Source organism: Chlorocebus sabaeus, chromosome 13 (genome assembly GCF_047675955.1).
Source record: "Chlorocebus sabaeus isolate Y175 chromosome 13, mChlSab1.0.hap1, whole genome shotgun sequence".
Lineage (NCBI taxonomy): Eukaryota > Metazoa > Chordata > Mammalia > Primates > Cercopithecidae > Chlorocebus > Chlorocebus sabaeus.
In genome coordinates this window covers 38668528-38682950 of record NC_132916.1, presented here as the reverse complement: position 1 = coordinate 38682950, position 14423 = coordinate 38668528, and positions in this window count along the sequence as shown.

Genomic DNA, 14423 nt, shown 5'->3' with positions numbered 1-14423 from the left:
ACATATATAGAGATTTATTATAGGGAATTGACTCACATACACAATAACTATATAGTTTTTATAAATGTTAATCATTGCACATTTCTTTTGCTGCCATGATAGGTGATAGACTGTGTATGCTTGGTGTCCATAACTAAATTGAAAACTGCCCTACATACAGAAACCATTGTTTTGGATACAAATAATCATGTTCAGAATGTGATTATTGATTAGGCTAAGTAGATTTGTCCAACATTAATAAGGATATAAAAATAATTTTTCCATAAAGGTTATCAAAAAATAATAAAACAGACATGAGAAAACTTGATGCATTCTGATAATAGGTACAGGAGCAAAAGAACCCAGACAAACTAAAAAATTATGTGTGTGTACATACCTCTCATTCACCCTAGAAAAGGAAATGGTTTCAACAGAGATTTCCAAAGGGGTAACAGTCTTAGTGTTTTCTGTTCAGTAGGCCAGACAGGAAAAACATTTAAAAAATGAACAGTTGATGATTAACTTTGGCCAATTCTAGGGTTTTAACTAGGTGAAGGGAATTGTGGTTTTTCAAGTGACATTCAGAATCCATTTTTCTGCCATCATTTATCTCTATTGCATATCGAGTGCTCTATCTTTCCAGCCAGCCACCCTAATAAAATGTAAGTAAAGAACCACCAGTGATGTTATAAATGAAGTACTTAGAAGCTTGCAGTAATAGGAGATATTAATAATAACCTTAATGAAAATCTGTAGCAACCCAATTTATCATTTGAAAAAGTAGCAACAAATGGTATTTTGTGCTATTGTCAAGAGCTCAGAAAGAAAATCTATTAATTAAAAATATGTAAATACAAAGTTGCAATATTTCAATTTCCACTGAGATGTGTGAGTACATGGCAAGTTACCTATCAGTGTTCCTAATCATTAATATTTTCTCAGATTTTTTTCCCGTAGAAAGACTTAGAATACCCCAAAACAATGCATTTACTCAAAACCCTTCCCAACCTGCCAGTAGCTATAACAATAACCACGGCAGTTTGTTTTTTCCCAAATATCTTTTGTGTTCTACAATGTGACCTCCTCTCCCCTGTAAAGCCATGGAATACATTATGCTTCAATGAATAGATTAAGTAGAATATTAAAAATGGGACCTGATGTGGCATCCATGACAAGGTCGTAAAGAGTCATGCAGCTTCTACCTTGGTATCTTGTAATACCTGCCTTATGAATACTCTCTCTTGAGATCTTCATGTTGGGAACCCAGTCGAGTTGGGAACGCATCGAGAAGCCCACGTCAAGTTGAGGCTGCTTGTTGTGCTCTCACTGACAGGCCCAGATGAGTTCAGTCTTCAAGCCACCCATCTTGGGTACCAAACATATCAATGAAAAAACCTGCAGATGATTCCACCTTCCAGAAGATCGAGTCAGCTTCTGCTATTTGAGTCTTCCCAGCTAAGGTTTGAGACATGGAGCAGTAACAAACCCTCTCACATGTCCCCTGCCTGAGAAGAGGTTTTGGTAGACCTGTTTTGACACGAAAGCTAGACTGAGTCTTATTCCAGATTCCCTTAGAAGAAAATAGTTACCCAGCATCATGAAGAAGATGATGATGAGAGGAAGAAAGAAATTCCCAAGAACTTCATAGGGAAGCCTGTCTGGGGGGAGAAAAACTGGAGAATCTGAGAGAAGGCTGTGGAATGTCTAATGGTGATTTTTGCACATACACATACACACACACACACATATCTGGCATGCTCTGCAATGTAAACACTATCATCCAATTCTTCTGTGAATTTGTTGGTGTTGTCTGTATTTTTTAAGTTTGCTGCTATATATATATATATACACACACACATATACATACATATATATATATATTAGGAGGACCTGGAACCTCATTGTCGAGAAGTTAAAAGAGAGATTACACTGTAGGAAAAGTATGACAGCTGAGTTATGAATAAATAGTGTTCATGAAGCCCCTAATAAGTGCCAGCCATCATTTGAGGCATGGAAGGTACAATGGTGCATAAAGTAATGGTAGAAGGAAGGGTGTTAAAACATTGCATTGAATGACTTATCATTGGGAGATCAATAATTTCATAAAACACTGAAGAGGGTAAGTATTCCATTTTCTAATGATAATGATAGATATTATTATTTTAAAGAGTAGGTAAAATGTGAAGAATAAACACAAATAGTTAAAAGCTTTTTCCCCTTAAAATAAGTGCTATGTGCTGAATTGTGTCCCTCATACCCAAATCTACATGTTGAAGTCCCAAGTGCAACACTTCAAAATTTGACTGTATTTGGAGATAGAACCTCTAAAGAGGTAATTAAGGTAAAATGAAGTCATATATGTGGATCCTGATCCAATATGACTGGTGTCCATCTAAGACGAGGAGATTAGGACACAGACACAAACAGAAAGAAGATCATGTAAAGATATCAGAGGAAGACAGACATCTACAAGCCAGGAAGAATTGCCTTTAGAAGAAACTAATTCTGCCGACTTCTTGATCTAGAACTTCTCTCCTCCAGAACTCTAAGGAAATACATTTCTGTTGTTTAAGCCACACAGTCTATGGTACATTTTTGTGGCAGGCCTAGCAAAGTAACACAATAAAGTAGTCCATTATACTCATCAAAGATTTTTTCAGACTATCTGACTGTTGCGAATTGTATTGTTTGGTTCCTTACAAAATTGCCAGAATAATTGTTATACTGTCATTCATAACTAAGAGGATAAAATATGCATTTATGATATTGTTTCTACAACTTGGAAGAGAAAAATTTGTAAAAACAATTTTTATAACACTGATTTACTAATATAAAAGTGAGGAAATATTGAAAAAAATTGTTTAGAAAATTACAGTCAATCAACAAGAGTTTGGAGTTTTATTAATGCTTTTATATAAGTGGCATAAAATGAAAACTCTCAAATTTTAATTCTTTCCTTGTATAAAATGTAGTAATTTGCATTGTTTTGGTCATTGGTTTTAAGATATAGCATTTTTAATCCAAAGTTTGTAGTGTAAATGTGGATACGAACATGAAAATATGACTCTATAACGGCCAAGCATTATCAAGGAGCAAAAACACTCAAGAAAAGCATGTGATGCAAATCTAATCTTTCACTGTAATAGAACACATTTTTAATACCAAATACACACAGATTTCTGATTGTGGGTGTGTGTTTGATTGTCTTAAAACTTTCTATGCTTAATTACAAATTATTATGATGTTAAAATATAGAAACACACATAAAGTAGAATCAACCATTCCAATGAACTGAGATTGTTTTTAAGAACTGATATTTCAGATACTTGCCCACAACCCTGATAAAATTCACTGAATCCTGTTGAATTATTGCAATATCATGCAACATCATGGGCTTCAAAATGTATAAATCGATTTGTTTCCTAAGTCATTAAGTTTAACTCCCTGGGTTTAAGTGTGTACGTGCGTGTGTGTGTGTGTGTGTGTGTCTGTGTGTGTTTCTATTGACAGAGGTCTACAACTCCTTGTTGACCACTTGATAGAAGTGGTTGATTTAAAGTGCTTTGGTTCTTCAGATATAGAAATACATTTTTCTATAAACCTGTTTTCTTTGAACTTGATGGAATCTTGTATTAATTCATATTCTTAAGGCCCTACAATTCTTAACAGATGTAAAAAATGACATACAACTGAATTTTTGAATACTTTAAATCACATGCAATTGCCTTATGGATATCTCACATGGCTTTGTCTGGATTCTCTGATCTCATAATTTGGGCTGAGGATTAAGCTGTGAACAACAAAGTTCCCACTCTTATGGAACTAAATTCTGGAGGGGTAAGAAAGAAAATAAACAGACAAATAAATAAATATACACTATCGTAGCAGTTAGTGAAAAGTGCCGTGCACACAAATAAAACAAGCTAAGGCAACAGCAAATTATAAGAGATATTACTTTAGAAAGAGATCAAGGAAGTCCTCTTCCTCCTGCAGGCTTCAAGGAATAGTTGAACAGGAACCTGCTCTGAGGGTAGAGCATTCCAGGTAGAAGGAACAGCAAGTCTGAGCACCCTGAGGCAGTAACCTATTTGAAGTGTTCAAAGAACCACAAAGAAGCCACTACCACCGGAAGGAGACAGTAAACAGTGAAACATAAATGCATAATGTCATTTATTCATTCTGAAAATGTTTGTGTGCCTACTGAGTGCTAAGAACTTGAATAGAATTATGGAAAAGGCAGATGTACAGTTGCCTGATGAAGCTACCCTGAAATAGGGGAAACAGACCAAAAGAATTCACTGAGAAATACATTTAAAAATTGCAGTTACCAAAAGCAATATGCAAACAAAGGTACAGGGTGTTGGGAGAAGATTTAAGAATTAAGAAGTGGATTTTAAGTTAAGCCTTAAAGGAAGAAAGGTGGTAGTAATGTCAAGGCAAAGGGCCAATGTTTCAGCCAAGAAAACAGTACAAGTTATGTCCTTGAACAAGAAGGAGCCTGGCACAAAGGATGACCTGACAGAAAAGCAGGGTAGCTGGAACTATCTCTTGGCAATGTGAGTGTTTTGGTTAAAAAGGGAGAGAAGCAACCCCTTGTGAATTCAATATTAACTTAACTGTTAATGATTCTCAAACACAGTACAGACTTTTCTTTGGAGTTTCAGACACATGTATCAGCCATTTACCAAGCATTTGCCCTTTGATGTTTCACAGATTCCTTTAAGTCCACATGTTTAAAATCTTTTTATCTTTAAATCTCTCCATTTCTCCAGGGCAAATGTGCTTTCTATTCCTTTCATTCACAGTTCTTCAGAAGGTACCACTATCCACCCAATTTTTCAAGACCTGTACACGCTTCTTTTCATATCTTCTTCTCATATCTGCTTCTTTTTCTCCCTTACCGTCATCTAGTTTCAGATTCTATTTGATTAATGTTCAAATAGTCTTTTCTTCTTCCCCCGACTGGCAGTTTATAAGTCGACGTCCTTTTTCTTGCTCATACTCTTACAGTAGGCTTATTTGGTCTCCCCATCTTTAATGTTACCCTCATGCTTCAATTTATTCTCAACAGTATTGTTTAGACTTATCTTTGTGAAAGTAAATATGGCTACACCCGTCCCTACTTAAAAAATGTAAATGACTCTCAAGAATGTTATCACAAAGTCTCAAATTCCTAAGAAAGGTATACCATGTTCATGTTTTGTTCAGCCTTGTTTTCCACCTCTTTCCAATTGCACTTCATGCTCTAATAACACTGACTGTCATGTAGATCCCAAATGGAACTTACTTTCTGTCACCTCTGTCCATAACTTTGCACATGTTGCCTCTGTCACAAATGTTCTCTTTACACTTTTCCGGTTGTCAAACTGTATCCTTCAAGTAACCTTTCTCCAATTCTCTTAAAACAAATTGTGCTGATATTCACACTTTATCTGATTTATGTCTTTATAACTCAATAGTTTACCACAATGTCTGAGGTTCCATGAATATTTGTGATGTTATTAGATAAATAAATGGATGGATGGATGGATGGATGGATGGATGGATGGATGGATGGATGGAATGGATTGTTAGAAGGACAGATGAATGGACATTGGCGGGAGGATGATCAAAAAGACTTTCTGAGGAGATATTTTAGTCTCAATGTTAAATACTGGCTAAGCTTAGAAAGATTGTGGTGAAGAAAGGGATACATTCCATGTGGATAGAATAATGAAAGCAAGGGTGAGGAGGAAGGTGAGAGAAAGCTTTGTGGAAACAGTGACTTCATCTGGGGTAAAATCTTTATACAGAAAATTAGTAAAAGCCAGAATATTAAGGTTGTTGGTAAAACAAGGAGAGAAAAGCAAGGACATCATATTTTAAAGGCATTCAGGCAAGGGCGATATAAGTCACTGGACAACAAACAATTACATCTGCATGCAGAGAATGTTGCTAAGAGGCATGAAGTGGGTTTTATTTGCTGTTAAAATTCTGCAGATTGATTTATAGTTAGCTCGGTTGACAACACAGAAAAGTACTCCTTTTATTTTTAAATACCTATGTAAAACCTTAGGTTAAAGATTTAATTTTGTTATAAAAAATCATCAGATCTAAAATCATGTCTATGTCAAAATCTAATATGTATTTATTTATATATTTAGATAGGAATGTGGATATGTTCTACAAAAATTCTTTTGGCAGAATATTATTTATAATTCATCAAACTAGCACATTATTGTGAAACATAATGTAAGAAAATAAAGTTTCCAACAAGAAAGGTCCAAGGAGTTACTTGCAAACATAACTAGAAGAGCAACCAAATAAATAGAATTATGAGAATCCTTCAATTTCGCCTTTCACTCAGAGAATGAATCTATTAAATTCTGAAAACTGAATTGTTTTAATTTCCCTTGAACAGTTTGATATTTTTTTTAACTTAGGTGACAGGAAAGCTGTTAAAGTGACAGGAACAAGAATGGCAAATTCTAAATCTTACAGAACCATAAAGAAAAAAATGAGAACAGAATTGTATCTACACGTTCAAGGAGTAGAGAATGAGTATACGTAGAAGAAAATAAATTTAATAAATTCAAGACGTTTGGAGGCAATGTACTTGTGGAAAGAATCGGAGAATTTTAAAAATATTTTTAAATTGTTGCAGATTATCATGTTTTAGTGTAACAGCAGTAGCTTAATTTAGAGAAAGTCTGTAGAGAAGATAAAAGTCTTAGTGGAAAAAGTAAAAGCACTGAGATGAAAAAGATTTCTGAGCCTCAGTTTTCTCACATGTAAAATGGATAGAATAAAATATAAGACACAAAAACAATTGTGAGGACTAGATATACGTTATATAATGTATTTGGTGCAAGGTAAGCAGTAAACAAGTAATCATTATTATTATGATTATCATAGAGTTTGACATACAAATTAGAGAAATTTAAAACTATAAAATAAGGAAAATAATAAAAATTGTGAAGAGTTATAAAGAAAACATCAACAGATCAATTTTTATGCTGGCAGACTAGGGAGGAAATAGTTTTAAAGAAATATTTCTCGAATGGCTAAACATATATGTTTTCTCTGTCCCCTTGTCAGAGAGAAGTGAGTTAACAGCTAGTTAGCAAAAGGTGGCATTATTGACCTCCTAAACACTGCAAAGCACAGGTAGGTGACATTAAAAGTGGGACAGTCTCATTTGTAGGAAAGGGTGTCCTTTCCCCACTTTATGTTTTTGTTTGTTTTGTCAAAGATCAGTTGGCTGTAAGTATTTGGGTTTACTTCTCGGTTCTCTATTCTATTCCACTGGTCTATTACCTATTTTTATACCAGTACCATACTGTTTTGGTGACTATGGCCTTATAGTATAGTTGGAAATCTGGTAGTGTGATGCCTGTAGATTTGTTCTTTTTGCTAAGTCTTGTTTTGGCTAGGTGGCTCTCTTTTGGTTCCGTATGAATTTTAGAATTGTTTTTTCTAATTCTGTGAAGAATGATGGTGGTATTTTGAAGGGGGTTGCATTGAATTTGTAGATTGCTTTTGGCAGTATGGTCATTTTCACAATATTGATTCTATCCATACATGGGCTCGGGATGTGTTTGCATTTGTTAGTGTCATCTGTGATTCTTTCAGCAGTGTTTTGTAGTTTTCCTTATAGAAGTGTTTCAACTCCTTTGTTGGGTCTATTTCTAAGTACTTTATTATTTTTTGTGCAGCTATTGTAAAACGAGTTGAGTTCTTTATTTGATTCTCTGCTTAGTCGCTGTTGGTGTATAGAAGAGCTGCTTATTTGTACACATTAATCTTGTATCCAGAAACCTTGCTGAATTCTTTTATCAGTTCTAAGAGCTTTCTGGAGGAGTCCTAAGAGTTTTCAAGGTAAGCAGTCTTATCATCAGCAAACACTGACAGTTTGACTTCCTCTTTAGTGATTTGGATGCCCTTTATTTCTTTCTCTTGTCTGATTGCTCTGGCTAGGACGTCCAATACTATGTTGAAGAGGAGTGGTGAGAGTGGGTATCCTTGTTTTGTTCCAGTTCTCGGAGGGAATGCTTTCAACTTTTCCCCATTCAGGATTATGTTAACTGTGGGTTTGTCACAGATGACTTTTATTACATTAAGGTATGTCCCTTGTAGGCCAATTTTGCTTGGAGTTTTAATCATAAAGCAATGCTGGATTTTGTCAAATGCTTTTTCTGAATCTATTGGGATGATCATGTGATTTTTGTTTTTAATTATGTTTATGTGGTGTATCACCTTTATTGATTTGTGTATGTTAAACCATCACTGCATCCCTGGTATGAAACACACTTAATCATGGCAGATTATCATTTTGATATGTTGTTGTATTCAGTTAGCTAGTATTTTGTTAAGGATTTTAGCATCTATGTTCATCAGGGATATCAGTCTGTAATTCTCTTTATTGGTTATGTCCTTTCCTAGTTTTGGTATTAGGGTGATGCTGGCTTCATAGAATGAATTAGGGAGGGATCTTTCTTTCTCTATCTTCTGGAATAGTGTCAAAAGGATTGGTACCAATTCTTCTTTGAATGTCTGGTAGAATTCTGCTGTTAACCCATCTAGTCCTGGACTTTTTTTGTTGTTGGTAATTTTTGAATTACCACTTCAATTTCGCTGCTTCTTGTTGGTCTGTTCAGGGCATCTAATTCTTCCTGATATAAACTAGGAGGGTTGTATGTTTCCAGGAATTTATTCATTTCTTCTAGTATGTGCATAAAGTTGTTCATAGTAGCTTTGAATGATCTTTTGTATTTCAGTGGTGTCAGTTGTAATAACTCTTGTTTAGTTTCTAAATGAGGTTATTTGGATTTTCTCTCTTCTTTTCTAGGTTAATCTTGCTAATGGTGTATCAATTTTATTTATCTTTTCAAAGAACCAGCTTTTTATTTCATTTACAAGTTACAGACTGAGATAACATGTCTGTAATCCACATATCTAGCAAAAGACTAGTATGTAGAATATATGAAGAACTCTCAAAACTCACACAGTGAAAAGCAAAAACAAAAAAATTAATCCAATCAGAAAATGGGCAAAAGACGTGAATAGACATTTTGCCAAAGAGGCTATACAGATGTCAAATAAGCACATGAAAAGATACTCAACGTTATTAGTCAATAGGCAAACACAAATTAACATTCCAATATAGTATCACTTCACATATATCAGAATGGCTAAAGTAATAACAATACCAAATTCTGGTGAGAATGCTGAGAAATTGAATCACTCCTATGTTGTATGTGGAAATGTAATAGTACAGCCTTTCTGAAAAATAGTTTGGCAGTTTCTTATAAAACTGACATGCAATTTCTATACTACTCAGCAACTAATAATTGGGCATTTATCCCAGAGAAAAGTAAACTTATGTTAATGCAAAAAAAAAAAACTGTACATGAATGTTCAAAGGAGCTTTATTCATAATAGCCAAAACCTGGAACCAACTCAAATGTCCTTCAATAAGTGATTAGCTAAACAAACTGTGGTACATGCATAGCATGGAAAATTACACAGCAATGAAGAGAAATGGGCTGTTGATACACACATCAACTTAGATGAAGCTTCAGGAAATTATGTTGAGGGAGAAACAAAAGACAATTCCAAAAGATTATGTACTATATAATTTCATTTATATAACATTATTGAGAGACATACGTTTTTTCAGGAGACAGAGATTACCAGGGTTTAGGAATGGGGAAGAGGGGGATATGGTTACAAAATTACACCACTGGAACCACTAGAGAGCCTTGTGATGATGGAATTGTTTTGTATCTTGATGGTAATGAATACAAACACCCGCACAGGTGATAAAATTGCATAAAGCTGAACACACACACACGGACCCACACACACACAGAAGTACAAGTAAAATTGGAGAAATGTTAATAAGGTTGGTACATTATACTTTTGAAGAATATTACCATTGGGGGAAACTAGACAAAGAATGCATGGGATCGTTCAACATTTCTTACAACTACATGTAAATGCAAAATTTTCTCAAAATAAAAAGTTTAATTTAAAAAATACCTTTGACCTATGAATTTAGTTAATGTGTATTGTTATTAGGTTGCAAGATATTAAAAAATTACTTTTAAGCAACTGAAAAGTTTTAATATCTGGTATATCACTGCTTAAGAAAAAATGTCATGTAGTATTCTTCTTCAAGATAATTCTGGACAAATTAGACTGATCTTATAACTTTGGTTTAAGAGCAAGCCTTTATCTCCTCCCTGGCTTTACTACCATGTAAAAATAATGCCAGCAGAATGCTTCAGTTTATGCAAGTATTACATATATTTCTTCATGAATAGTCTATTTCAAATGTCCCAAACTTCCTCTATTAGTTTGGTGTGTCAAATAACCTAATGTCACTTAGAAAACTGCAAGATATCAAGTTAAACTAAATTAAATAATAATAAATAATGTATTAATTCAAAGAGATCAATGCATGCAATGCTACAAATCATAGAAACTTTAAGTGCCAGTCAAAAATTGTGATTTCCAGATTTTTAGTTAACTTTAAGATCTTGAACTATTATAATATTGAGTTATTTAATAAATGATCTTATATATTTGTAATTTTTAAATGCCTGTTTTCCTATTTACTACATTATAGAGTATCCCTCAGTTAACAAATCAAAAAGTACAAATGAATCTGGATTATGTTAAAATGCATGTTCATTTTTTAAGAAATGAAAAATACAGTATGGTAAGGGGATATGTATACAACATGACAAATATATATATTGGTTTATTGTGGGATTAAAAATAATAATTTTATTCTAAACTAAAAGTATGCCACAATGCAAAGGAAGACAATCAAATGCAAATCTAATTATTTGTATCATAAATGTAAAAGATCTGAGAAGAAATTAACCTCACATGCCTGGGTTTATAGTACTTGGAAATAATGAGGTTGAAAGGAACTACAAAATGTGTTGAAATTTTTGACAAAGTTAAGTAAATGTGATGAGTTTATTAGGAAAAAAAGACTCATGAATCTTTCATTGTATATTGTCATATAGGTGAGATTCAACAGGGTGAAACTAAAATATGTTCTCTTCGTTAAAAGTAATGCTGCTCAAATAACAAAAAATCCTTCTTATCACCACAGTAACTCTATGGGTTTTGGAATACTCTTTAATCATATTAGCTAAAATTTCTCATTTCTTGAAAATATTTAATTTAATAATAATAATTATTATTTATTGCTATTTTAAAATACTGGTTGGTAACTATTGTCTTTAGAACCTGTGATGTATGTTCACAACTTCTGTCCTCTCTTTTGTCTTCGTTTTTGCTTTTTGCAAATTTAGTTTCCAAATTCAAAATAATAAAACTATTAAGACTTATTTTACATACAAATTATGTTTGAGTCACCCTATAGTTATGAACTACGTAGTGGCCACCAGGTAATACAGAAATTTATTCTTTCATTAAAATAATTAGGCATGTTTAACATTCTTCAGATGTTTGATCAGCTCAATATTGTTAGGAGAACTGTCCTGGTTAGTTTTATTTTCAAAACGAAATAATATCATCCTTCCTAGGTAAATTTCATATCGTTAAAGCCTACTAATATGAATTTGTTTCCATTTTGTGATTTTTAACAGTTAAAAAGAAACATAATCATGTTTACATTCAAAGACTATTGTCAACAAATTAATTTTTAATTTTTTTAGATTTAAATATCCATTTAACTTTTTATAATATATTGATATTAGTGACACTCATAATGTATTTAACGGTGTAAATTAAAAATTCTTGAAATTTATTAATGCCCTCACTATCAGGATCATAATTTATTATATCTTTATAAATTTATTATATCTTATGCCTCAACAGAACAAACTATTCTATTTCTATTATTTTTGACTACTATAATAAAATAACTCCAGGCATCTAGTCTTACCATCTACAAAAAACTTTCTTCTTTTTTGCTTACATTTGTCTAAAGAATCTGTGATACAACTTTTAAGATCAAATATTCTATAAAATCATCAAAAGAACCGCAGGAAAGGACTGTATCAGGTAGACCTGACTGTTGTTGCTACAAGGAATATACTCATGGTTCAAGATTTCCAGGTTATCACCAGGGACTGATTTACATGACTGAGTCAGAACCTCAGAATCATTTTAATCTAAAAGCAGTTGACTCCATGGAAATGGACTGCTTAACTGAAATGCAAGCAAACAAGAATCGATCACCTAGGACACTGTCTTATCATGTTTGTGCTGCTGTAACAAATACTTGAAAAACTGGAAGCAGCTTTGGAACTGGGTAATGAGTAGAGACTGGAAGAATTTTGAAGTGCATGCCAGAAAAACTTTGTCTTGCCATGAATGGAGCCTTAGTGGGAGATTCTGGTGAGGACTCAGAAGAAGAGAAAATCTGTAGAGAAAGCCTGAATCTTCTTAATGATTACCTAAGTGACGGTGACCAGAATGTTGGTAGAAATACAGACAGTAAAGGCTATTCTGATGAGGGCTCAGACACAATTAGGAATATATTATTGAAACTGAAGGAAAGGCCATCCTTGTTATACAGCGGCAAAAAAAGAAAAGCCAGATGCGGTGGCTCACACTTGTAATCCAACATTTTGGGAGGCTGAGGTGGGGGGATCACTTGAGGTCAGGAGTTCGAGACCAGCCTGACCACTGTGGTGAAACCCCCATCTCTACTAAAAATACAAAAATTAGCCAGGTGTGGGGGTGGGCACCTGTATTTCCTGCTACTTGGTACGCTGAGGCAGGAGAATTGCTTGAACCCAGGAGGCAGAGGTTGCAGTGAGGCAAGATCACGGCATTGCACTCCAGCCTGGGCAACAGAGTGAGACTCTATGTCAAAAAATAAAATAAAATAAAATAAAATAAAATATAAATTTAAAAAATAAAATGGCAAAAAAAAAAAAAAAACACAAAACACTTGGCTGAATTATGTTCATGTTTTGAGTCTTTATAAAGGTAGAATTTAAGAGCAATCAACTGGGATACCTAACACAAGATATCTCTAAGCAGCAAAATGTTGAAGGAGCTACATGGCTTCTCTTACCTGCTTATAGTAAAATGAGGGATGAAAAAATGGTTTAATTATGAAGAGTATAATCAGAACCTAAAGATTTAGAAAATTCTCATACTGGCCATATAAAGAATAAAAACGTGTGTTCAGGAGAGAAAATTAAGGGTGTGGCCAAGCAACCATTTCATAAGGAGACTAGTATAGATAGAAGAAACGCAGGTGTTATTATCAAGACAATGAAAGAATGACCCCAAGGGCATTTCAGAGGTCTTCCAGGCTGCTATGTCCATCCAAGGCCCAGAGTGCCATGGCTGAAAGACAGTACGGTTTCAAAGGAGGAGCCAGGGACACCCATGGACCCTCAAAGCTTGCTGTGCAGGGATGCCTCAACTCTCTGCTTCCCGAGTTCGGGAGCAGTGCTCCTTGACCCACCCAGCTATGGCTCAAGCATGCCCAGGTGCAGCTTGGGCCAATTCTCTGGAAGGTACAAGTTGGAAACCTTGGCCACATCCTTGCAGTGCTAATTTTGCAGGTTTGCAGAGTGTAAGAGCTGGGGAGGCATGGCTGTCTCCACCTAGAATTCAGAGAATGTCTGACAGCCTTGGACCCCCTTAGCAGCAACTCGCCACAGGGGCGAGGCGACTACAGAGAGCCTCCACTAAGGCAATGCTTAATGCAACCAGGCAGGTAGAGCTGCCACCAAGACCCCAGACCTTTAGGGCACTGACATGCAACACCAGCCTGGGAGGGCTGCAGCCACCCAACTTCCACCAGTGAGAGCTATGGTGTGGGCTGTACCTAATTGTGTCTAAGACCCCCAGTGGGAGCAAATTCATGGGGGCATAGTCCCTGGGGGCTTTGAAGGCCCAGCCCCCTCCCCCAGCATCTCCAGAAGTAGGACATGGAGTGAAGTCTCAAGATTTAAGTTATTTATCCGGTAGGGTTTGGGACTTACTTGAGCCCTGTTGCTTTTACCTTCTTTCCTATTGCTCCGTGTTGGAATGGCAGTGTCCAGCCTATCCCTGCCTCACCATTGTATTTTGAAAGCATATAACTTCTTTGATTTCACATGTTCACAACTGGAGGGAAAGACTTGCCTCTGGGCAAGTCATGCATCGAGTCTCACTTATATTTTATTTAGATGAGACTCTCCTTCAAAATTCAAGAGTATTAAGAGGTGGGAACTTTAAGAAGTGATTAGGCCATGAGGGCTTCTCCTTCATTAATAGGATTAAGGCTCTTATAAAAGAAGCTTCACACAGCATTTTGTTTCTTGCCCTTCCACCTTCTGCCATGTGAGGACACAGTGTCCTTCCCCTCCAGAGGAAGAGCCCTCAAAGGAAAGCCAAATTTGCCAGCACTTTGATCTTGGACTTCCCAGCCTCCAGACTATGAGAAAATAAATATCTGCTTTTTATTAATTACCCAACCT